General features: G+C 39.4%; 1 long non-coding RNA gene across 1 annotated transcript in view; it reads left to right on the forward strand.

Moving 5' to 3' along the window:
- LOC112488037 (uncharacterized) overlaps nucleotides 1-24,180 on the forward strand; it is a 325,581-nt gene that overhangs the window by 124,117 nt on the left and 177,284 nt on the right. The window contains exon 2 of the long non-coding RNA XR_003051708.1: nucleotides 11,301-11,384. This is a non-coding gene — a long non-coding RNA (uncharacterized LOC112488037). The remainder of the gene's footprint in view (nucleotides 1-11,300; nucleotides 11,385-24,180) is intronic.

Consider the following 24,180-nt stretch of genomic DNA (forward strand, 5'->3'; position numbering starts at 1 on the left):
TGCACAGGTCTACGAGTCTGCAGAGGGAGTGAGATTATGAAGTGGAACGTTTCAGAACGTGTACAGGAACATGAAAGTGAACTCCTTCACTGCAGGGTAACTGCAGAAGTGCACTCTGAACACAGATGATGAATAAGCAGCAAAAAATGTTTTTATTAAAAACACATTTTTAATACAAGTTCAATGTTGACATATTTCTTCTCCATCAGGATAATTAGACACATATTTAAGGAACATCAACCGAAGCCTTGGTTTTTGCAACCAAACGTGTTGAAACTTGGGTTGTTCTGGTACCACTTTTTTACAGTGTGAGTTTTTAATTTGTGTACCTGCCATACTGCTTTTTAAGTGTCACATTAAACCATACCAAAAAACTAAATATGAAATAAGTAATAACAATAAAAATAAAAATTAATTGAAATCCAGCAGTTAACATAGCCACGTGAGCAGAAAGTGAGCAGAGTTTTTCTCAAATTGAAAAATGCATTTCAATCCAAAACCTTGTCTCCTGCTTTCTAGTAAACAAAGTACCATTTCAACTGTGAACTATTCCCATGTTTCAGTTAACTAAATATATAAATGTTGGTTCAATAACTCTCATAGAGGCTGAAACTGCTGCTAAATGTACACAACCTCCAAGCTGTGTTATTTTGACCTTGACACCTGTGATCACATGACATCAGGTGATACTGTGATGGACAGAGACTCATGGACTTGTGAGTTGACCCTCCATAGAGTTCCATCCAGTGTTGACTGATCTGCCTGCAGTCCAGATCTATCACGTCATGAAGATGGAAATCAGATAAAAGTTTAGATTTTACTACTTTTTCCAAAGTCTATTTCTTTATTTATTTTTGGCTTTTGCTGCATTGCACTGCAGTTGTTAAAACTATTAAAAACGAGCTGCTCTGGAGAAATAGTGCTGAGCTGAATATCAATTATCATCACAGCACGCATTGGTTCTCTGCCCTTTCACTGTTCAAACATTATAAAAATGAAAAAGCACCATTTACCATTTGTTTTATTTCATATTCAATGTCCTGAAATGCTTTTATTGACGGTTCCTGTGCCTGTTTGCATGCGTCTGGAGAACCCACGGCTGGGTGATTAGTGAGCTTCCAGCAGATGGCTGTAATGTGTTGGCCTCATGACAGATATAGAACAGAGTCAGCATTATTTTCCTCTCATTTAGGCCCTGTCCTATTGATTTGCTTCACTACAGCCCTGATTGAAATTACAAGGAAGGCAGCAATACTAAAACCTTCAATAGCAGCGCTCTCATCACTTACACAGAACAGAGGCTTTGGGGAGGGGAAGGGTGCTGCTGCTGGAGAAGGAAGTGATTGGTTTAGCTGCAGGAACTGTCTGTAACTTATAAATGAGGCTAGGAGGCATTAATCAAAATAATTACTGAAACTTTGTTCATTAAGTAAATTATATAAATAGGTGCAGAAATGTACAGATAATTTATAGAATGTGTCTTTTTTAATGGGGGCAGAAAAAGATTCAGTGTATCTGTGGTTGGGGTCAATGAGATCCCAACATAAGCCAGACATTGGTTGGATATCAAAGAGTTTACTTGTTGATATTCTCTGTCATCGAAGTCCAGGCATCTGGACTCACCAGTTCTACCGAATAGATTTCTGCGTACAGAAAATATTACTCTGAAGATTCAGTCTGAAACAGCCACCACCTGAACAAACCTTCTTAAGTAGCTACAGCGGGGGAGCGCATCATGATTTGAGGACTCAGTGTCATCTAACCCAAAGTATTCTGGTGGCAAACATGAGCCTGTATGCTGAAACACTCTAGTCTGCTTGTCTAGATATTGATAAATATGGACCATAAAAGGTTATTCTTGCCCTAGTTTGAACACTGTAGTCTCCAAACACAGCTTATTGGCTTTATATCAATATTTTTTCTACACTTTGTTTTCAGTTCACAAAGCCAGACTAGGACTAGGTTTGATCCTCAGTTCTTCTGAGATTTAAGGACATTTAAATCTTGGATTCAGTTATTGTTGAGGTTTAGGGGGTAAAAATGAAGACTTTACGTCTCTCTCACTTCAAATCCTTTTCTCCCTCCCTTACTTTTTTGCCTCTCAGTCTGATTCAACCTTCTACACTTCTACACTGACATTTTTCTAGCACACCTCAGTTTTCCATAGCAGTAAACACACACAAGTGAATACTTGGTGGAAATACCAATATTTAATTAAACTGTTCCTTTGTACAGACTTATAAAATTGCTGCAGAATTTCATTCATGTTGTTATTCCCTGAAAGTTACTAAAAAGGCAGCTAAAAATAAGAAGTGTAACAAGTTTGTTGGAAATCAATGGCATTCATGTATCTGATAAAACTAAGGACAGATTATACTGTATTCTTTTAGCACCTGTGTTTGTATTTTTGAAGCTACGAACAGAGTGCCAGGAAGAAAAATAATGCACAAACTGGTGAAATTCCATTGAGTTTGACGGAAATTAAATATTAATTTCTCAGAGGAGAAGGCCGTAATAAAAGAATGAGCTTATGGCCCCAACTTCCATTAAAACCGGTGCACATATAAAAACCACATCAACATAAACAAATCAATAACGACCAAGTTGAAACTGCAAACCGTGCAAAAACGGGCCGTGCACGCTTCGCAGCATCATCTAAATCCCAGGTAATAGTGTTTGCCAAATGTATTTTTATCGTCGCCTTCATTGTCGGCACCAGAAATGCTTTCAATGCACTGTTAAACTGTTTAATTCACAGTGTTTAGATAAATATTTGCAGGCAAAATTGCCAGAGAATCGTGATTATTTTTCATTTTCTCCCTTATCTGTGTGTGCTGACACACATCATTGTCGGCCATGTTCCAGTCACTTTTGGCATGGAGCGTCACGGAAAAGCCAAATTCCCAAGTCCACAAATTGCCGGATGCAATATGCAGTGAAATTCAAGTCCATCTTCAGTCTGTTGTGATTTAGTGTCTCCGTTGGCAATTAGCCGGTCTCGTGATTGGACCACGTATGACTTCAGTCACACGAAATGTTAAAAAAAAAAAAAAAAAAAAATCTATTTGATTTGTTTTTGCACAGGATATCATCAATTTTAAACATGTCTCTTAAGAATGTGTGTCATCTGAGGAATTCTAGAAATCACACCCCAAAGTGGCAGTGAATTCATTTTCACCTTCTCTTACAGATTCTCCTTCACCGTTAAAGTAATACGTGTAGTACTGGATTGCTATGTATCCATACATTAAGTATCTACTGCAAATTAAATACTTAAAATTAAATATTTACCGGAAGTAATTGCAAATAATGTAGGTGCCAAATATACGCTTTGGAATATAAATTTCAAATATATACATTGAAATACATGACGCTTCCCTCTTGTGGTTATCAGCCATTTCTATAAGTGAACATGAGAGATCTAATGGTTGCCATTAAGTGCTGCAGCTGCCAGATAGTGCTCATGGAAGTGAGTTGATATGACTCTACTTTTCATATCACAAAAGACCTCTGACGGATGATGACAGTGGAGAACAGATTAGAGAAATGGTAAAGAAATGAACGCTGTTATACCATTTTGTTGTTGCATCTTCTCGTCTTTTAAGCCGGGACAACGTTTAGTGCACTCAGGTTGGAGGTTGAGGCTACAGTGCCCATACATCCTGCTTGATATCTGGACTCCCCGCCTCATGTCTGAATCAAAGCTAATTGGCCCGGCTGGCAGTGTTTATATGTTGTTTTCAAGCTGTGCCAACAGGGCATGTAAATCTCATCTGCTACACAATCGGTAAACACTTTGAAGCCGTAGCCATTACTGCCTGCTCCGTGCACATGTGCATTTATTTATGCATCAGTGTGTGTGTGCACATGTCAAGAGAGCTACTGTAACTGATGGTGAAGGTGCAGGTGTCGTCGTAGGGTTGATGTTCCGGTGCCAACATGTTGTATTGGTCAGCATTTTTTCTTATTCTTAAGATAATTGCTGCAGAACTGATGTGATTAAAGTCTGGGTCATGGTCCATTATTCATATATTCATATATTTATATTTATATATATAGGGTTGTTGACGAGAACAGAGGTGGTAACCACATCCAATACCAAGGCAGGAAATGTTGTAACAAGGCTTGAGGTGTGGATGGGCTGGTTGTTAGAGCCCTCTTCAGGTGTTCAGCCTCTCCAACGTTAAGTACCAAAAACTCCTCAAAAGTTAGTTAGAACTTAAGAAGCATTTTAGCAAGTTTCTTACAAATATCTAAGGGCTAATATTCATCATTTTCGGCTAACATTTTTGAGTATGTTTCCCAAACTTTAGTGGATATTTTTTAACAGCAATCACACTACACTTTTGTTGACTAGTTTTGTTATGACGTCTTTTCAGTGAGAAACAGACTGTAGTTTCAGCAGCATAAAGGTTAATACATGTTGTGAAAATATGGCCTCCATCTTGGTGGCCTGCTCTCTATTGCATTACCAATTAAACAGTAGTATTTGCTTTTGCACAGATGTGGCTCTACATACAGCATGAGTTGAGATTTCTGATCATTTCTGTCCTGGAGTCATTATTATAATAAAACCAAGAGGAGATGCACTTTGTTATCTGAAAAAAAAAAAGAAAATTCATCCTGTATTCTTCTGAACTGAGATGCAAATGACCTGAGCAGTGTAATAGGGAGTGTGTGCTGTAATTACAGAACTGGGGCAGCTTTACACAGCGGGATACAATGCAGACAATGTTGTCCCCCCAAGGTAGCCTCAGCCTCCACTGTGGCACGGTGTTGGTTCACTTTAATTCTTCAGAGGAGAAGAGAAGAAGGAAAAAAATATCTGCAGCCATGAACAGACTCTTCAGTGTAGTGCACAGAAAGGAAGGAGATTTTAGCTCTGGGCCCCCACGCATCTTCTCATCCAATTATCATTAATATGTGCCTCGTAGTTAGTGGAAGCAGAGGGAGTGAGGTTTTTTAAGACTCCCCTCTTTTGGCTATTTCCTTCATTCTTTGCCCCCAATTTTTCAGCCTTTCTTTCTGTGGCCTTAAGTAGAAAAGAGAGGTCAGGGTCCAGAAATGCAATTCTCCTCAGGCTGTAATTAGTGTCGAATAATAGGCATGCACAAAGGCCAGGAAAATAACTTAACAATAATAATGAGAAGGAGAGATGGTGGTGATGGTCAAACCCAAATTACCAGTTATTAAAAACATCTCACAATAATGTTCTCATTACTGCAAGAGAGGGGAAAAAACATTTTCTGCAAAACTAGCTTAAAAAATGAGTCAGCCATGGGGGAGTGGAGGGAGGGTGTATCTTTGGAAAAGTGATTATAAATTGACTGGAGGGTGAGCGGCAAAAAATAGGGAATGTAGCTCACCCTTGCGTTCCATAATTCCCCTATTCCGTGGCATATTGCAGGCGCTGGCGAGTAATTCCACTTGACGGAACAAGGGGCTCTTTTTGGAAGTAATTGGGAACAGAACCAAAGTCTCTTTCAGGAGAGTTAATCCCCGTTAATGGGTTTGTTTAAATTCAATAAAAAGGGAGAATATGCAGAGAATGAATTATGAAAAAACGATTAATGAACGCTCCGGCAAGTAATCACTTTTCCGGATAAATATGCACATGCATATTCATTTTCTCCCCAGCTCTCGCCCCCACGCTTGATTCCCATTCGCCATTCAAATCTTGTTTTAGCCTTATTTTGCACCGTCTCCTTAAAGGAGGTTTAAGCCTTATTTTGCACCGTCTCCTTAAAGCACCTCTGCTCCGCTGAGCTAAACGGCCACGGTCAGTGTGATGATAATGAACTTCAGTTATGTATGTCTCTTTTTCTGGCTGTTTAAATGGTTGTTTAGGTCTTACTTCAAACATTAGCAAAAGTAAAAACCTGGATGAATCATGACAGCAATGACGAACAAAAATATTAAATAAGAAAATGTAAACAGGGCTTTAAGCAAGTAAGGATCTAACATTTGCTTGTTTCCTGAGACCCACTTATTTGACCATGTGGCTGACAACATAGACTCTAAAATTATCAATGGCTGACAATCATGATTAATCTAGATCGTTTTTTTGTTTTTTTTTAAAGTTGCAGCCAGTATGTGTCAAAGTGCAAAACAATGTGGAGAAGAATACCTTTAGTGAATTTACTCTCTCTGATTATGTCATGGAGTGTTAAGAGAATGTATCTAACTTAATGTAAAAATCTTTAAATTTTTCCTTCACCTCCACAACTTTTTAATTGTGTCTTTTAACAGAAAGAACTCTCAGAGCAAAGCATCTCAGCAGCTTTATCCATAAAAACATTAGTTTTTGGCTTAAACCACTGAAGGTCATGAACAAAGGCTGAAGCAGCCGCCTGTAAACAAATGCAGCAACAAACACAGGGGAAAAACCACAGAAAATGCACTTATCATATGAACACACACACACACACACTTATGAACTCACACACACATACACACACCAGCAGCAGCAACCAGGAGACATTTACAAATTGGCTTCTTGGCTTGAACATTGCTTCCGTTCATAATTATTTCTCCTTGTCATTGGGGCCTCTGCACACTGCCGCTCCCCTGCTATCGTACTGTAAGTGTGCCAAGCAACTCCAGAGCTGCCTCTGTGTTCATGCAGCCAAGGAAATCTCTCTCTCTCTGTCTCTCTCTCTCTCTCTCGCTCTCTGCCTCTCCCTCTAAAAGCCAATTATTTTCTCATAGATTGGCAAGACCGCTTGCCCAAATAATTATTCCTATAGAACGTCTTTGCAGGAGGAAAATTGAAATAACACGGAGGCAATAATGAAAGGAGCAGGATTTTTGCGGTGTGCATTTGTTGTACATTTGTTGTCTGCACGAGCCGCACATATTGTTGGTGTAATGGCAATTAACACCTGCAGGGAACAGGGTAGAGGGGCAGCCTGTACACTACATCATAAAGGGGGCTGTGACTTCATTCAGGGAGGGGCAAAGTACAAAGAACAAAGTCAGACTGTAAGAACAGAGCCACACATTTGTTACAGCCTTCATTTAGCATGTCATGGGCCACACAGTGGAAAGTGTGTAAAGGTCTGGGCCACTGAGGCACAGCTTGATCCACTGTTTTTTTTTTTTTGTTTTGTTTTTTTTTTGTACTGTTTTTGAAAGTAAAATATTATTTCTATTTTAATATAATAATAGTGGTGCTTTGGCCCAGAGGCAGTGTCTCTGTCATTGGTGTGGAACCCCAGGGTTCACCTCCATTGAATCCCAGTTAAGGTGGTTGGTACCTTCCAGTGGACTCACCACCTGCAGGAAGGTTCAGGGGGGTTGGTATGGGGCAGTGTGATTTGGGTGTTGGTCATGGAGACCGCTGCCCCTGCGACCTGGTAACGGATAAGTGGATAAAAATGAATGGATTGATGGATATAATAATAATAATAGTTATTATTTTTATTATTATTATTAGATGGACCAAGAGGAGGTCAAAATGATATTACACAGTCTGATAATTTGTCATAGAAATTACCCAAAGACTACTGAATCTGCAGTGCTAGATAAAAAACCGAACTAAATGAAATGGTCCAATGTTGGAATAAACGGCTTTACCTCTAGTACATAAAAGCACAAGTGGTTCCCGAATCTGGGTAGTGATGCCTGAAGCTACGTTCAGTTTCTTTCTCTTTTCCTAAAAAAAAAGTTTCATAGATTTTCTTTTATAAATCGCTGCAGCTTTGCCTGTAAGAGACACACAAAAGGTAAAGGATGAACAGAGGAGATAGCAGAGGAAATTATCAACGGCTCCTTTTGTGTTCTCAAGTGGGAGATGGGAATACACCCAGATGATTATTCAGTGTTTTTTATCATCTGGAGATTTATTATACTGCATATTCCAAAAAGTACAAAGTGCCTTTTGCTAAGTTTCCACCCTGTATTATCTATGAGGAAGTGAAACATTTAATTTAGGGATTTTGGAGCAAGGAAAATGACCTTTACAGTGTGTACGGACTTTAGAAGAAAAATAATGTGAATAAAAACTCTATCTGTGTATTTGCAAACAACTCCTTGTTAAACAATAGGTCAAAGTAAATAACTGTTTGTTTATCGCCTTGAAACTTGCTCTTCTGCGGCTCTGCTAGAACAACCGTCCACTTTTTAACTCTGCACAGCAAATATGAATTAATTTGACCCCAAGAGCAAAATCCCCCACAACTGCAGCAATGAAGACAAATGATGATCCCACTCCCATCTGTACATATGTGCACTAGTTTGGTAATTACTCCTGCAAACGGCCAGACAGCCTGAAACACTGAGGGTGCGTTTATTCCAGCATTTCAATTAAGCATGGGCAATGTCTAATTTGTCATTTACCAATTAGTATAAGGGGCCGATGGAGCTATGGAGAATTTCTCCTCCGGATGAAGACTCAGAGGAGATGCAAATCAGGAAACCAGTCGACTCAGTGCTGTGTTTCTCCTCTCTGTACTTGGCTCATATTTAATATTTTGTATATGTATCGTCTTACACTAAGACTGTTACTGATTTTCTATCAAAAAATCTTCATGAAACTGTAGATTCTGAGCTGAATTTTGCCAAAGCTAGCACTTTTATGTTTGTTTATAATGTATGTTTGTGTATATACTGCATGTATTTGTATCTATATATATTTATACAGTACTGTAGGTTATTGTTTTGAGCCCATGTGTTTCAACCAGTTTTGGTTAGCTTTTAGCAACCATCCAACCTTTTTTTACTTGTACTTTTTATACTTTTTGTACTTTTATTTATTTGTTGACTGGCAACATTTTTTTCACTTTTTCTAAATGTTTTACATTTCTATGTTTTCTGTGTTTAATCTAACTCAAACTATTTCACTTGATTTGGCAACCTGGTGGTGTCGATTGTACAGCACAACTGTTAGCTCTTGACCAAACAGTGGCGCAAGTAACCACAATAACACCTGGAGGTGACTGTAATGGTCTGTTTCATCATCCGTCATAGTCATGTTTGTCTAATTGTATTAATACAGTGGCAATAGGAAGATACTTGGAGGAGAATTGCATCAGATCATTCAATTAATCAAACCAATTCATAAAAAAACAATCCATTTTGATTTTGAAGTCTTATCAACCAGGGCCATGTCCTGCTCTTGCACCAGAAAATAGAAGGCAGAAAGTAAACACTTGACTTTTAATGATATGGGGAAGGAACTTTATTGCCGTAGATACAAGATATAAAAGAAAAACAGTTCTGGGCACAGTTTGGAGATGATTGTATTGTTCTTCTTAGCCACAAATCTTTAGAAGATTATTGGCTGTTTTGTGATGGATGGCTTAATTAGAAGCCCCGCATCCACAGCTGACTTCTAATATGAACAAGCTGTCATCTACACAAAACAGAAACATCGCACAAATCCAAGGCAGAATCCAGCACTGAGCTGTTGATGTAGTACCAGTCCTGCACCGTTGTAGTCAATGTTTCACATTTTTTACATTAAGTTTTAATCTCTCTTTAATTTCAAGTCTGTACAGGCAGAATGGTTTGTTCATGTGGTGACCTATCATACTGGCTCTCCCCGCCTCAGGGGGTGGGACAGGGATGTGGCTCATTTCAGCACAAAGTAACAGATGTTCCCCGTCTGTCAGTGTGACACATCAGGGTTGGGGCTTCGGTCGGTGACAGAAATGAGCAGAACAGTGACCTCTCTCCTCCTCTTGATCTCACACCTCCTTCTCCCGACATGTGTCAGTCAGTGCCAGGTCAATATGGTGGCCCGGTGCACCTGCAGGTTCGCCATGTGCTTTCAAGGCGGTGCCTGACAGCCACTTTCAGCCCTTCCACCTGCTCTATATGTCATAATGAAACCTGACACAAACAAAGCTGATGAGGCTGGGGGAATCATCGCACAGACCGTTATGCAATGTTTTGACTTTGGGTTTCAGGGGTTTCATGGTTGTTCTCCAGTGTACATCCTGACTAATCAATTGCAAAAAGTTTTTATTTTTAAGAATTGTAAGGGGATATATTCCGTTCACATGCAGAAAAGAATAGGGAGAAGAATTGGTCAGTAGTGACAACAAACAGGCTACAAAACACCAAATATTGCCTCTGTATAGTATAGTACAAGTATTCTTTAATATGGTCAAAACATAAGTATTTGGAAAAAACAACTACAATCATTCTGTTTTTCAGACAAATATTTAAAAAAATATAAAATATAACTACTGTAAGTCTGCACCTGGAATAGTCAAATGGTATGGTAGGAAGAGCTACATCAAATGTAGTAATCATTATTAATATTAATATTATTATTATTAGCTACATGTCGGCAAATATCCCTGAAAGATCAATGACAATTAGCAAATAATTATTTTAAAAATTAACTAAAATAGTTAAACAGCACATTTAGTACAGGACATAAACAAATTCTAAAAAGGCAAAAAATAAATAAATTACATGTTAACAGATGAGAAAAATGATTCTCTAGTATTTTATAATGGTCCCAACATGGCTGCAAATTAGCCAAAAGGCTGAAAAAGATTAAAGAGATTATCCATACTGAGAAACTGAAACAACCACAGTACGGGTGGTTTCCTTTATAATAATTGCAATATAAAGTTAAAAGAATAGGCAGAGAAATGTAGTAGCAATCTAAATGTACTTTAAACAAAGGGAACAGGCATCAAAACATACAATGAAAATATAGGAAATAAAAATGACACTTTTCAGGTAAAAACTGAGAATTGCTAATTAACTAAGAGCTAGCCATTAGCTATTAGCTGCACAGAGGTGACATTTCGAGTGTTTTTTTTAATGTCTAAAATTCCTTAGTTTTTTTTTATGTCTAAAATTCCTTATACGTATTTGTTTAAAGGTAACAGTTAGTGCAGTCTGTCTAGTAAACTGTTGATTTCCAGAATCATAAATGTAAATTGTCCCAGCATCTCCTGCATACCCACAATCCTCTTCTGCGCCTTGCCCTGGCTGTCTTTGCTCACCACTTACAACTCCCCACCTGCAATCGAGCGCTGCAGTTTATCCCATTTGCAACACATGACTGGCCATCATACAGCTTCCGACCAAAGGGAAGGTAACGGAGCCAGGTCAGAATAAAAGGCGCGGCGGGGGCATGTGGCAGCTGGACGGAGGGGCAGCTGGTGGAGTGAAGCAGCAGCAGTTTGGCTCTGCTCTGGTTGGCTGTAATTGGTGTCCACTCGTCCAGAAGCCCTGCAGTAATGGCAGGCAGCATGACTCTGTCCACATTCTCACTGCCATCCATAATGTGTGTCTCTCTTTTTCTTTCTCTGTGTATGTGTGTGTGTGTGTGAGTGCAGGGCTACGTGGGCACACAAATGGCACAGCGCTCTACACGACTGGCGACAAAGTCCAGTGGTTCAGCATAAACAGGCAGCCAGAGGGTAAGTGTTATGATGAATTATGTTTCATGTGAGGATATTATTTACCCTGAATTAAGGTCTGGGTGTTGTCCTGTCAACCCTTGTTTCAGGTCAGGCTGGCCATGAAAGCAGTGGTTTTCAAAATAAAAGTCTGTTTTTATTTGAGTCAGAGGAAAAATAAATATAAATACATGTAATTTCTGTAATTATGAAAATTCTTGGCATGTGATCCAGCTCCTCTTATAGCTGCAGCCTCCGTTCTGTCACTGACTCCATACACAGTGCTGTGACAGATCCACAAACACATGAACGTAGGTGGGCTCCTCTATCGTAAACAAAGCTGCGTGCATTTATTCTCCACATCTACTGAGTGTGTCACAATAGAAGAAAAAAAGAAAAACAAGCTGGTTTTCATGATCTACACTCTGGACCGCCGTTAGTCCGTCCTTTAAGCTTCCACACGAGCAGCTGTATGTTGTAAACAGGCCCACGGCTCTCCATCTGGCTCCTGTCCAAATCTGTAACTAAACATTGACTAAATGGCCTCACCTGTAGGCACAGCAAACATAACCATATGATATTTTACTGCTTGTCCTTGACTAATTTGCCGATTGGCCAATGCACACTTTAGACATACATCAGTTTTACAGCATCATCCAGTAGTCTAGTTTTTATTCAGAGGAAAAAGCAGATATCCAGAAATTCCAGACCATTAGCAATTTATTTTTCTTCATCAGAACTTAAGGGAAAACTGTGGAAAAATAATTGGTTACAAATTAAAGTGACTCTCTTCTCCTTGCCCTAGCAACCGTCTCCAACTTCTTTCACTTCTTCACTTCGTCGTACTCCCACTCTCTCCCTCATGAGTGAGAGACAGACAGACAGGGTTAAAAGTTAAAAAAAATAAATAAGTAAAAGCTAACGGTCTATAATTATCCTGCCGAAGTGGTTGTACTGTGACTTCTGTTTGAACAAAACATCAATTTTATATAGAATAAAAGCTCTTTAGAAGCCATTTATTAATATTTATAGGCACTGAAGTATGAGAGTATCCAAGGAGATGGAGGAAGCACTGGGTATTTAAAACACGGCATTCATTTGCAATAATTAACATATTATATGACTAATTAACACGTTGGAGGGAAGTCAAAGAAAGCAAACATTGTGTAATAGGCGAGAAATGACATGGAGGACTGACATATGGCTCATCTTCACAATTATCTACACCAAATCTCTAAGTGAAAACACTGATATGCATGGATTCTGCATCGCTCATAGATGGGAACTTTTATTTTTGGTAGTTCTACATTGTGATGCTGGTTGCTTCTTATTCTGCTTCCTGTTTGAGTCATACAATCCATCTAGGTTATGTAAAGACAGATTAAACAGAGAAGGGATGCAAAGCTATGGTTTATGGACAAAGTAAGAGAGGGCAGTAAACACAGGAAGTGTCTGATCGTAACACCACTGGCCTTTAAAGTACAGAACTTCAATAAATTGTCGTTTTATACGTGAAGTGAACAAAGAAGGTTTTTTGTTTTTTTTTTTTTCATTTCCAACATCTGGCAAAATGAAAATGGCACGTTAAGTACTAGGGATGGAACAATGCAAAATGAATTGATTAAAAAATCGATATAAATCCGTGACAATTTGCATCAGTTGAAAAAAAATCATACATTACAGTGAAAGGAGTAGGCTGCTTTACTTCAAAAAGTCACTGGTCATACCATGAGACTACACACTCTAGAACAGTAGGTGGTGCTACGCACCCAAAAAGCATTGGTTGCGACCCACCATTCTTTCCAGTTTTCTATTAGACTAGACACATGGCCATTTCAGTTGGTAAAAATAAAGGATCGCTGCACTTATTCGTATATATTTTTAGTAGCTCATTTTGTTTCCAAAACACGTGATAAAATGTAAGTATTTTGTCATTTACGATAACATATCGTAATAAAAAAAGTGAATCATATGTGAGTTGAGTGTATCACTATTAACTACAGCAGTCAATGCACCTTGTGATTAGTGTTTGCACATTTTTCCGTCACACACCGCCTTAACCTCTACCATCACACACATCTGAAAACACGTCTCTGTAGAAAGCTCAGTGCCACCTGCATCATTGTCTGCGGTGAACGCTGAGGTGTGGTTCTGTCATATTTCCCTGCAGAACTCTCTCCTAACTGTCTGAAATAATGAGTGTGATATAATTCTATTGGCAGTTATTATGGGATTAATCAGGCCTTTATAGACTCCACAGTAATAAAAAGAGAATCAGCCACTCACTGCCTGTCTGTCTCCATTTGACTTTTGTTTCCCGACTATAGTTGCTTCTTGTTTACGGCTGACTTTAAAGTGGCGGGCACTCGTAAATATTGCAGCAGCGAAGATAGATCTCAGCTCACAGAGTCGGACAGGAGTTCCCGTAATGGCAGGGAAAGTTGTTAAAAATGTATTTGAGTGTTAAACTCAAGGGCAACTGCCTGGGTTGTCGTTTAAAGTCTGGTATAAATGTGGTGAGCATTTATGGAGCGTCACACTTCCTTCTTTAACTGGGTTTGACAGGAAACAGTTTGATTGGCGTTGTTTTCGTTTGTGTCACTGCGATCTTTAAAGAATTGCAAGTGAGTTTGGCTGTGAGTGAGGAATCCACAGTACCCCTCTGTGATCATAGACTAATGAGAATGCTAAACTGAGTAATCACCAGGAGGAAAAACATCCTTTATGTAGGTTTGAATGAGCGTCAAACTGCTGATGTGGTCCATGGCCCAACAGTACGAAGTCAGACATGATGTAGCCTCAGATTCTGTACAGTTACTTTTTAACATTTGTTATGAAGACACAGTGTTCACAAAACCCACTTTTGATCCATATGTGACCCATATTTGATTTTTTTGTGACAATCTGAACAGCATTGACTCCTTCTATAGCAAATAGAAATTACTGATTCCATTTTGGCATACCAGTAGACTGTGATGATACAATTTCAGATATTTTTGATGTGTTTTCTTTTTGCCATTCATTAATTTTATTTTGTTGCACTGTTTTGTTTATCCGATTAAACAAAATAATGTTTGTGGTTTTGGTATTGATTGTTGATCAATACTGGAGAGTGGCAGCAGTAGACATCAGCTCATATGGGTTCAGAGCAATGGTTTGTTGATGAGTGTTTCCTCCTGGGCCTGGTGATCTGATGTCTGTCTGTATTGTATTTGTCAAAAAAAGGCTGTTTGCCAGGGTTTGATGGTGAGAGCATGGAGAAAATGCATATCCTAAAAATCTAGGGTTAAAGTTGAACTTAACAAGCATGCACACTTACAATTTGATGTCATTTGTTTGATATGAGACTATCAGCTCTGCAGCAATATGATATTTGAGATAATGTTTATAAGCATCATATGTGGAGCGTTGGTAGAAAAGTTTGGGAAACACTGGTCTGGATATCCAACTTCAAGGAGTTAGTAGCCAAACATTTTATACTATGTTGGGAAAAGTATTCAACAATGGTAGATTTTGTTTTTTAAAGTGATGTGATTTAGTCTTCTCTAACATCTGGTCCAGTCTGAGTAGACGTACAGAGAGTCTCCTAAGGTAAAATGACACAAAAGCAAACAAAGTCATTTGTTAGTGAGTCAGTATTAGGTTATAACGTCTGCACACATGTATATATTACATCTGTCCCCTGTTGTGGTCTAACCGCTGCTTCGCCTTCACTGACATTATCTTCTCATGTCTCATCCATCTGCCCCTGTGTGACAGGCGAGCGAGCCAGAGAAGACCCTGAAATAGAAGAAAATAATCTCATTTCTGACTCCCCGTCTATCTTTTCTCCCTCCCCTCCTTTCCTCCTCTCCCCGTGTTCCCCCGTGCCGAGCGAGGCCCAGCCTGCCCTGTGAGATTTGGGTCAGTTTAGATCTATTGACCCTACATGTTCACTCAGAGGTAGAGCCTGAGGGCTGCATATGACAGATGTTGTCTGTTGTGGCACCGACCACTGAAGTGATTTTCTTTTCTTTTTTTCTTACATAGTCAAAAGCTGTCAGACAGAACAGCTCGTCAAAATACTACACTGAGGTTTGACATTTTTTTCTGTGCTTTTCTTGCAAGTTTCCCTGCCATGAACAAACCCTAAGACAAAATTTAATTTAAACCAGGAATTTTATAAAAAAAATACCTAATGCAATGCTGTATCAAAACCAACCAAAGCAGAGTATGAATCCCCGTGGCCTAATTGTCCTTATCGTAACTAAGCAAAGTTACAAGTGTTTTATATAGTTCAGCATATTTTAGCCACGGTTGGTGCTGATAGTAGTTGGTTAAATTTAATTCTCAGATGAGAGGGAACGGGGGCGACTACTTTTTGTCTCCACATTTGCTCCAAACTTTGGCTGCGTCTTTAGGACATTTATTCCAATAAAGTTTTTACAGTAAAAAACATAACACATTTCTCATTTTACAAATTAGTGGCTCTCTGATAAAAGTGATGATCACACTTCATATTGTGGCATTGATAATTTAATTAATAATTATAATAATAATTTGAACTATATTGATCCCATATTTGGGAAATTCTTGTGTTAGCAGCAGATATGCTGTTAACAGGCTGCCCCCAGCAGGCGCCAAGCATGTGGTTCCTCTGGGAATCAAACCCAGGACTCTCTGCTCTCTGCTTCCGAGGCAGGCGTGCTGACAGCTACACTATAGAACTGACACAGATGGCATTATTAATAGCGGTACATGATCCAAATATGCATTGAATCCTGTCAGTTCAGTAAAGAGTGTATTTTTTTTTATTTCCCGATGACATCTTGTAGGAACATGATTCTGTGCAAAATATGCAACAAAGAGTTTTCCTCTCACGTCTACCAACCCACATCAAGTCTATGGTATCAACCCAATTCAGAACATGTTTTGCGAGCACAGACATCTAACAGAGTCAGCTAACAATAGCTACAACACACCCTGTTACATACACTAACATTAGCTAGCATGAATAAATATAGTTGATGTAGAAGTGAATGTCAATTAATTGAAAAACAATCAATATATTCAATTTATTTCAATACAAAACTTCAAAAAATCTTCAGTCAGATTCATTCTTTTATTTAGGTTCCATTTCAGAGAATATAATGCAAATGTAATCCAACATGAGCTGTTCTGGACAAGTCAGTGGTTTGTACAAACAGTACATACTAACAGTACATCCTTCTCTTTGCCTCTTTTTAGACCGATTCTGTCTGAGATGCCTTCCAGCCTCTTACATCACAGCCACATGTTTAAAACCCAGCAGAGTTATTCTATAGGAAAAGTCATTTAAAACTTTCTCTCCCAGTCAGAATGTACCACACGTCTCTTTCCACCCTCTTTTCTCAAACCTGCCAGGTTCGCTCTGCTTTTCTTTTTTTTTTCTTTTTTTTTTAGCAACTTCTGCATACTTTTCTCTGTGTATTTGTGAGTGTGTATTTGTGTGTGTGTGTGTGTGGCCACATTCGGAGCTCAGACTGAGACTCCTGCAGGCTTGAAGTCCTGGGGTCCTTAGCCAGTGTGTTCCAGGGAGATGTCTGGCAGTAATGGGGAGAGAAATGCTGGAGGGGCTGTCAGGTGCAGCTACACACACCCAGACAAACACACACACACACACACACACACATGAACACCCACACACAGAAACACGCACACACACAGCCACGTGGCAGTAGCACCAACTCAATGTGAGACACTGCTCAGGAAACCCAGGCAAACTGGACTGGATGTGACATGTCACCAACACAGTCATAGATTGAAGTTCTGCCTGGAATAGAAACTCAAATGTTACGTAATGGAATCCTGGCTGTCTTCGTCATGATGCTGCCCTTCTCATAAAGTGCTTGCAGCTCGTAATCACGTTATTAATGGCCGAATGAAGGTATTACTGTGAAGGAGAACACAGAGTCACCGTATGCCTGGTGGGTGTCTGTGCCGTCCATTCACTGTGGCTGCTCGGTGAAAGCACAGGTACCTAATTAAATGTTTCACCTCCAGCAGCGGTGGATCGTGTTGCCACTAAATGTCGTTTAAGGTAACGCTGCACTTTATTGTGACGATCGCCATGTTCCCCCAGGGGCTCAATTAAATCTGAATCTGATAGAAGGGAAAACCTACAACAATGTTGTACCCTGCCCCCCCCCCTACTCCTCCTCCCCCTCTCCGCTCCTCACCTCCATCCATCTGTCCTGTTCCCCTTTGGTTCTTCATAATCAAAGGCTCTGGCAGTTGTATTAAGGTAAAATTAAGGTAAAAAAAGAAAGAAATACATTTACCAAATTTGCCAAACATTTGCAAAAACACCAGCATATGACTGAGCAGTATGATTGACTTTAGGACATCTGCTGGACAAGATTTAGGCCAAATATTAGCCATCAGTTAAATGTCAACAAAAATGTCATCATGTGGTAGAAAAAAGAAAGTAGATACGTCAACAGAATCAGTTATGTTGTTAAATAAAAGGTAATTTCCAATGTACTATCATAATACTTTTATGAGTATATATATATATGTATAATTTCCAATGTACTATCATAATACTTTTATTTTAGATTTTAAATGAACCTTTTTGGACAACTTCAAGTGTCTTATAAATTTGTAAATTGTAAATTTCCTGCACTGAGAAAATCTGTACTGTAAAAACGACCAGCCTATAGTTACAGCACACAGCGTCTCCCGGAAAATGACCAAAATCATACTTCCAGTTGTGGATGAACCACAGCAGCAACATAAAAGAAAAAAGAAATTGTCTCTGAAGAGACTTTTTACATTTATGTGTTTATATTTGTGCACAACACCCACAGTGCAGTAGCACCATAAAGCAGTAAAACTGCTGTAGGGTTAGTTCTGTTGCTTTTCTTAGACCATTAGCCTAAATTAGATCACACACATACACACACACACACACACACACACACACACGTGCATACAGTAAACGCTTCATTTCAAAGTGCTTCTTCAAAGCAGGTTCAGAGTGTTACGGAAATCTATAATCCCCTGAGTTTTCCTCCCTCCACCTGCAGCACTCTGGCTCTAATCAGAACTGGCAGCTCCTCCTTTGTCCACAACTCCACTGGTGCGTTGCATTTCCATCCTCACGTCTCCCATTATAGCCCATATCAAGGATATAAATAAGCATTCACGGCGGTGCTGGAGAGATATAGAACAGAGGCAAATAATGAGACCAAGCGTTCTGATCATACAGTCCCTGTCCACAGGGACTGATGGGAAACTGAACATGATTAATAAAAGCCCTTCAATTAACCACCGTCTTTGTTCTGCTCACATTTCAGAGACTTGTGGTTTAAAAGGAAACAAAAGATTGTGTCAAGGTAGCACGTCCAATTTGGATTAGATGACGAGATTCATTCTCTCTTTTATTCCGACAAATTGCAGTTTTTCTAATGTTTTTGTCCAAGTGAACTAAATTGTGTTGCCAGATCTTGTGACGGAAATAAGCAGCCAGGTCCAAAAACATCCATCCATCACCTTCCCTGCAGTCTTACAATGACTTTCTCATCCTTTTTTTTATGTACTTATTTTTTGCTTTGGTCCCTTGTTGTGCCCACATTAGAATATCAAGTGCAGCACGGCATGAAATATGGCAAATAGATAAATATTGGGAAATAATTTAAATGTATATTATTGATAAACATGTCACAAGCACAGGGGGAGACAAAAATATTTAAAAAAATGAACAAAGTCTGACATATTCAATTGCCTTACAGTAAGAAAATAGAAAAATTACATTCAGTTAGAGAAACACAATACACATATATTGACAGATTTTTTTGGGGACACTGGGAAGTTTTGTTTACAGTTATGATGATGTGTTTAGGCATTTTCTAGTTCCACTTGCTGTTTTTTTTTTACTTTGTTTTTTGCTCATAGGATCAATCTGAATGGACTGTGTTATCAGACAGTTCCCTAAATAATGTGGATCTGAAAGGAAACTCTTTTAAAATTTAAAGAAGATTTTTGCTCGTCTTTTTATACTGCAATGTATTTGTAAGGATTTTTTGAGGATGTTTTTCTTTGGGGAAAAAGCTTCCCACAGCAGCACTAGGGAATGTAATAAACCTCTTCTTAACCATCATTTTCTAACCAGAAGTGTTTTTCCGATGACCTCAAACAACAAAATGGCAACAAAAGTTTATTTTCCAAAAGTATTTAGGATGAAAATAATTTCTTTGGCCACATTTTGTAGTTGCTAAGTGATAAACTTCAAACATCCATCTGTGAAACACAGGAAGTGTTGTGTTTGGTTCTAGTCTGAATGAACTTGTGACATAGTGAGGGGTCCTTGTGTGGGTGAGGAAGGAAGGAACACATGACACCCAGCAGATGGAGCCCCACTTCAGGACAGTGTCAGTGCAACCAGCAGGCTGGTAGACCCAACAAGGCATCATGTGGGCCACAGTCACACATACACACACCCGCACACACAAAAACACACACATTTGTGATCTTAGCGACATAATGTGAGAAACGTCTCGCTTCATCCCACTGAAGGCAGGGCAGGTGGTGAGGAGGATGGAGGGATGAGAAAAAGTGAGGACAAAGTGAATGGAATTCTCAGAGACATCATGGCGTGATATAAGTTGGACAGTTCAGAATGTTGGGTTTTTTTCTGAGCTATAATGACTGTTTGATGGATTGAAACTTTGGCTTAAGACCATGAAACAGTGTCGACGTGCTCATTGGCAGAGTCTACAGAGCTGTAACACTTCATCCAGAGAAGAAAAAGCTTTGATATTTTTATATATTTTTTACTTTTTATGCTAAAAATAAAACTGAAAATTCAATATATAGCGAGAGATCTTGTGAGCTGCTGAGCTGTTGGTGTTCAGACTTTATTGTTGTTTTTATGCATTGAAAATGTTTTGTTATACTAACAAATTTTTCAAAAACATAATTTGTTTCCCTTATCGGTGCTTCTCCTTCCACTTTCCTGTCATTCCCTTTTTTACTTCCACACTCTCCATTTCTCATCCCAGAGATGACACAACAGACGGAATACACCTTATCTCTGGACTGCCTCTCCATCCAATCCAATAAACGCCGCCCCCGACCCTGTTGCCTTTTGAAGACGGGATTCCCTGTCGAGAGCAGCCAGAAATTGGCTTTGTATGTCATGCTGCAGCCTGACAATAGGTTCAACACAATGGAGGTGTAATTGACAAATTTAGAGGGTGGTTGAAGCAGCATGCATCAAAGGCCCCGAGCATTCACAACTACCCCCCCCCCCAAACACACATACACACACACACACATCCTCTTACCATCTTGGCACATTAGTAGTGCATTTATCTGCAAGACGAGTGATCTTTTGTCAGAGCCGCTGCCGTTGTTGTGTGTAATGGCTGACATGAGATTGTCTTTTTTTTCTTCTTTTTACAACAAGAAAGAATTACATGAGCCTCAGTAACAGGTGCCCCTGTTGCTGCCCTCTATGTTTCCCTCACTCTCTTCCTCCCTTTCTCCACCCGTCTTTAGCACCATCGCTACCACCAGCACAAGGTGAAACCCTGATAATTGGTCATATGGGACGGGGGCTGATAATGCTCTCGCAGAGGCATTTGGTGTGTCACCGAGCATTCCAGTGATGAAGCCTCTGCCATCTGCCCTGCTTTTTTGTCTCCATCCTTTTCACTCTTCAGCACATTTTCTATCAAGATCATCACCACCCCTAATTTGCTACACACTTCTTTTAGTGTCTGCTCCAAAGTTTAGAGTGAACTAATCACAGACTTGATTGCACCGTGGGAGAGATTAAAGAATGATTAAATGCTTTATATTTGAAAGGGAAAGTTTTGCCTTACTTTTAAGTCATTTCAGGCTTTTTTTCATGCTCTGTACTGAGCGTCCCATCGGCCCTCCCCGCCCCATGCTTTGTTTTGTGAATTTCAGGGATCAACAGGGTAGCATATGTTCAGGAAATGTGGTTTCCGTCAGTGCAACCACTCCTCTAGACTGTACTGGTACTCTGCCTTCTTAATCATGAGCGTCATTATCATTACGTTGATATAGCATTTTGTTTTGGTCGTTAGACTCGGGGAAGGGCGGGCGGGGCTGAGTGGTGGCTGCGTGATTAAAAATAAAATATATAGCATGGTGCAAGCTGCTGCGTCTGTCAGCCCTGCCTGAACCAGCACTTCTGCCCCGCATTGTTATTGCTCTCATCAAAGTCCTGCAAATGTATATTTCACACACCGCGGCTCGGCTGTAGGATCAACAGTCACAGAGCAGTTTTATCATCCCAGTGGTGAAGCGGTGGATGAATATTTTATGTTTCCTAAAGTCAACATTTCCTCTTCTTATTGCTGCACCACGAGTCCTGAGAGAAGCCCAGTGTGTGTGGACGGGGTTGCTGCATTGGTACTTTATTATCAATCATGTGTAAAAGATTCAGTCAATGGGCTGGTGTCACAGGAGAGAGATCTGCCCTGTTATCACACCAGGAGCAGCTGTGCACCCAGACACTGCACCGCGGCCTTGAATCACCTCCTCGCTGCCTTTAACACCATCTGCTTTGTGTTGCTTTTGTCTCCGTTTGCATCAAATCTTTATTTTTACGACCCATATTCCCCGTAATTCATCTAAAGTGTTATCTAAGCCTGACTATGAGTTCAACAGAGACTTAAACTGTTGTATGGAAATATGAATATGAAGTTAAAGTGACAGAGTTGTGAGAAAAAAATAACTGCACATAAATGTAATGTAATGTGAGTGTTTTACGGAAAACGAGCATTTCTTCTCACTTGTATTTTTCTATATATTTCTATATATTTTCTATCTACTATATTAAAGTATATTAACACAATGGAAACAAGATCATCATCAGAAATACTTGATTGGTCTTCGGGGAACTGGTTTATTAGATGCTCCTATAAGAGAAAAAATTGCACAAAAAACACCTCTAGTGTTTGCTCATGTTAGCAATTTTTTTTTATTTTTATTTCATTGTACAATACCACCAACCTAGATATTTGGATTTACACTTGGTGGATCTACAAAACATAATAGACTCGGATCAACATATTTGTTTTCTTTTGGCCAGACTGAGCTGCAGCCTTACTCTGAATTAACTTTTTTTTTTGATTGCCATCAGTTACACTTTCAGTCACCGACAACTGGGGTAAAAGGCAGTTTCTTCACCACTCGGTGTTCATGAGTTGTCAACGCCACCACAGCACGTGAGGAAACACGTCCGAGGCCAGTGTAGAGACAGACGCTGTTCCATGCACTCTACTTCCTCTCACTCCTCATGAAACTGGTTAATGAATCAAGTACAGAACCCAAATGGAGTGAGAACAGAGTCTGGACTGATCAACCGGGTTTATTAGGTCTGTCTTTAGTATGCAGAGCACACTCCTTATTTTTCTGCACTCTTTCTGCAAAAGAAAAAAAAGGCAATACAATAAGGGTGATTTGCAATTAACCTTTGAGGAAGACATTTAAATACTGATAATTCTCAATAAATTGCCAGTGCTTCTGGTTTGATGCTCCACAGCATATGAATATAAAGGACTATTTAAAGCATTGTTTTTTTTTATGGTATAGACAATAACTAAAAACAGAGCTGGCGACGAGGGGATTGTCTAAGAACGATGCATCAAAAAAAAAAAAAAAATCCTTTAATGTGACTGCTTTATCTCTTGAATATAGATATAAAATTACATTTCCCCAGACTAAACAGAGAAGCAGAGGCAGTGGAGTTGACACACTTACATATCCTCCACAAATGTTGGCAATATTTCAGCTTTAACTATATGTGGGGGTAGTTAATGAAATATACAGAAGAGAATGGAGAAATACTTAGAATTGAATTATCACGTTGTGGTTCATCTGACTCTGCCATGTCCTCATGTCCCAATAACCCCTCTCCCTTTCACGTCTGCACCATCCCATCATCCTCCGTCAATAAAAAAAAAAAAAAAAAAAGATTTCCATCTAACTTTTGCTCCTTTTGTTTGATTTAGTCTGGGCCGGGACGACCGGGGGCGATTGATCGGTGGCGTATATCAATAGCAGCAGCTCCACAACACTCAGCAGTTTTGGGGAAGAAGAGAAGGATGTGTGTTTCCACTTTAATGTGTGAGCCTGAAAGACGAGGAGGAGGCCGAGACATTTTAGACTCAGCTAGTTTTGCTTTCAGGTTCCTGCTCTTTAATCATGCATGAAAACATGTATCAGCGTTACATCCATGTTCAGACACACGACGCGTTCTGCAGCCTGTAATAAGTGTAATAACTGGAACCTTGTATGTGTACTGTATTTATAGATTACTTCCTTGTAGTTGATGCTAGATTAGAAAAAAAAAACACACTGGTGTAAAGACAACATATATTACAGCTGATTAGACAACACTGAACAACAAACACAACAGACTCAAGATTCCACATGCAGGAGCCTCAATTATCAATGTGAAGTTTCCTGACAATGGAAGTGTTGCTTCACATCATGAGGGAGGGATGTTGTAATAATGCCAGAGGTATCTAGAATAATATTGTAGTCGCACAGGTCATGAACAGTACTGTTATTATGTGTAGTACCATCGTATGCCATGATTCGATATAAAGTTTTGAAAGAATCAGTGGTGTTGAGATGCTAGTGTGTTCAGTTTCTAAGATAAATAAATGATAAATACGAATACTTAAAAAGATGAACTTGACTTAGGTAGGTAGGTAGTGATGTCATCAGATAAATAATAAGTGGATATTTTTAAGGAGAGCAGGTGTTCCAGTTTGTGTTGGACTGCACAGGATTTGAACAGAGTTGTCCATCATTCTAA

Source organism: Cynoglossus semilaevis, chromosome 1 (assembly GCF_000523025.1).
Source record: "Cynoglossus semilaevis isolate Cse_v1.0 chromosome 1, Cse_v1.0, whole genome shotgun sequence".
NCBI lineage: Eukaryota > Metazoa > Chordata > Actinopteri > Pleuronectiformes > Cynoglossidae > Cynoglossus > Cynoglossus semilaevis.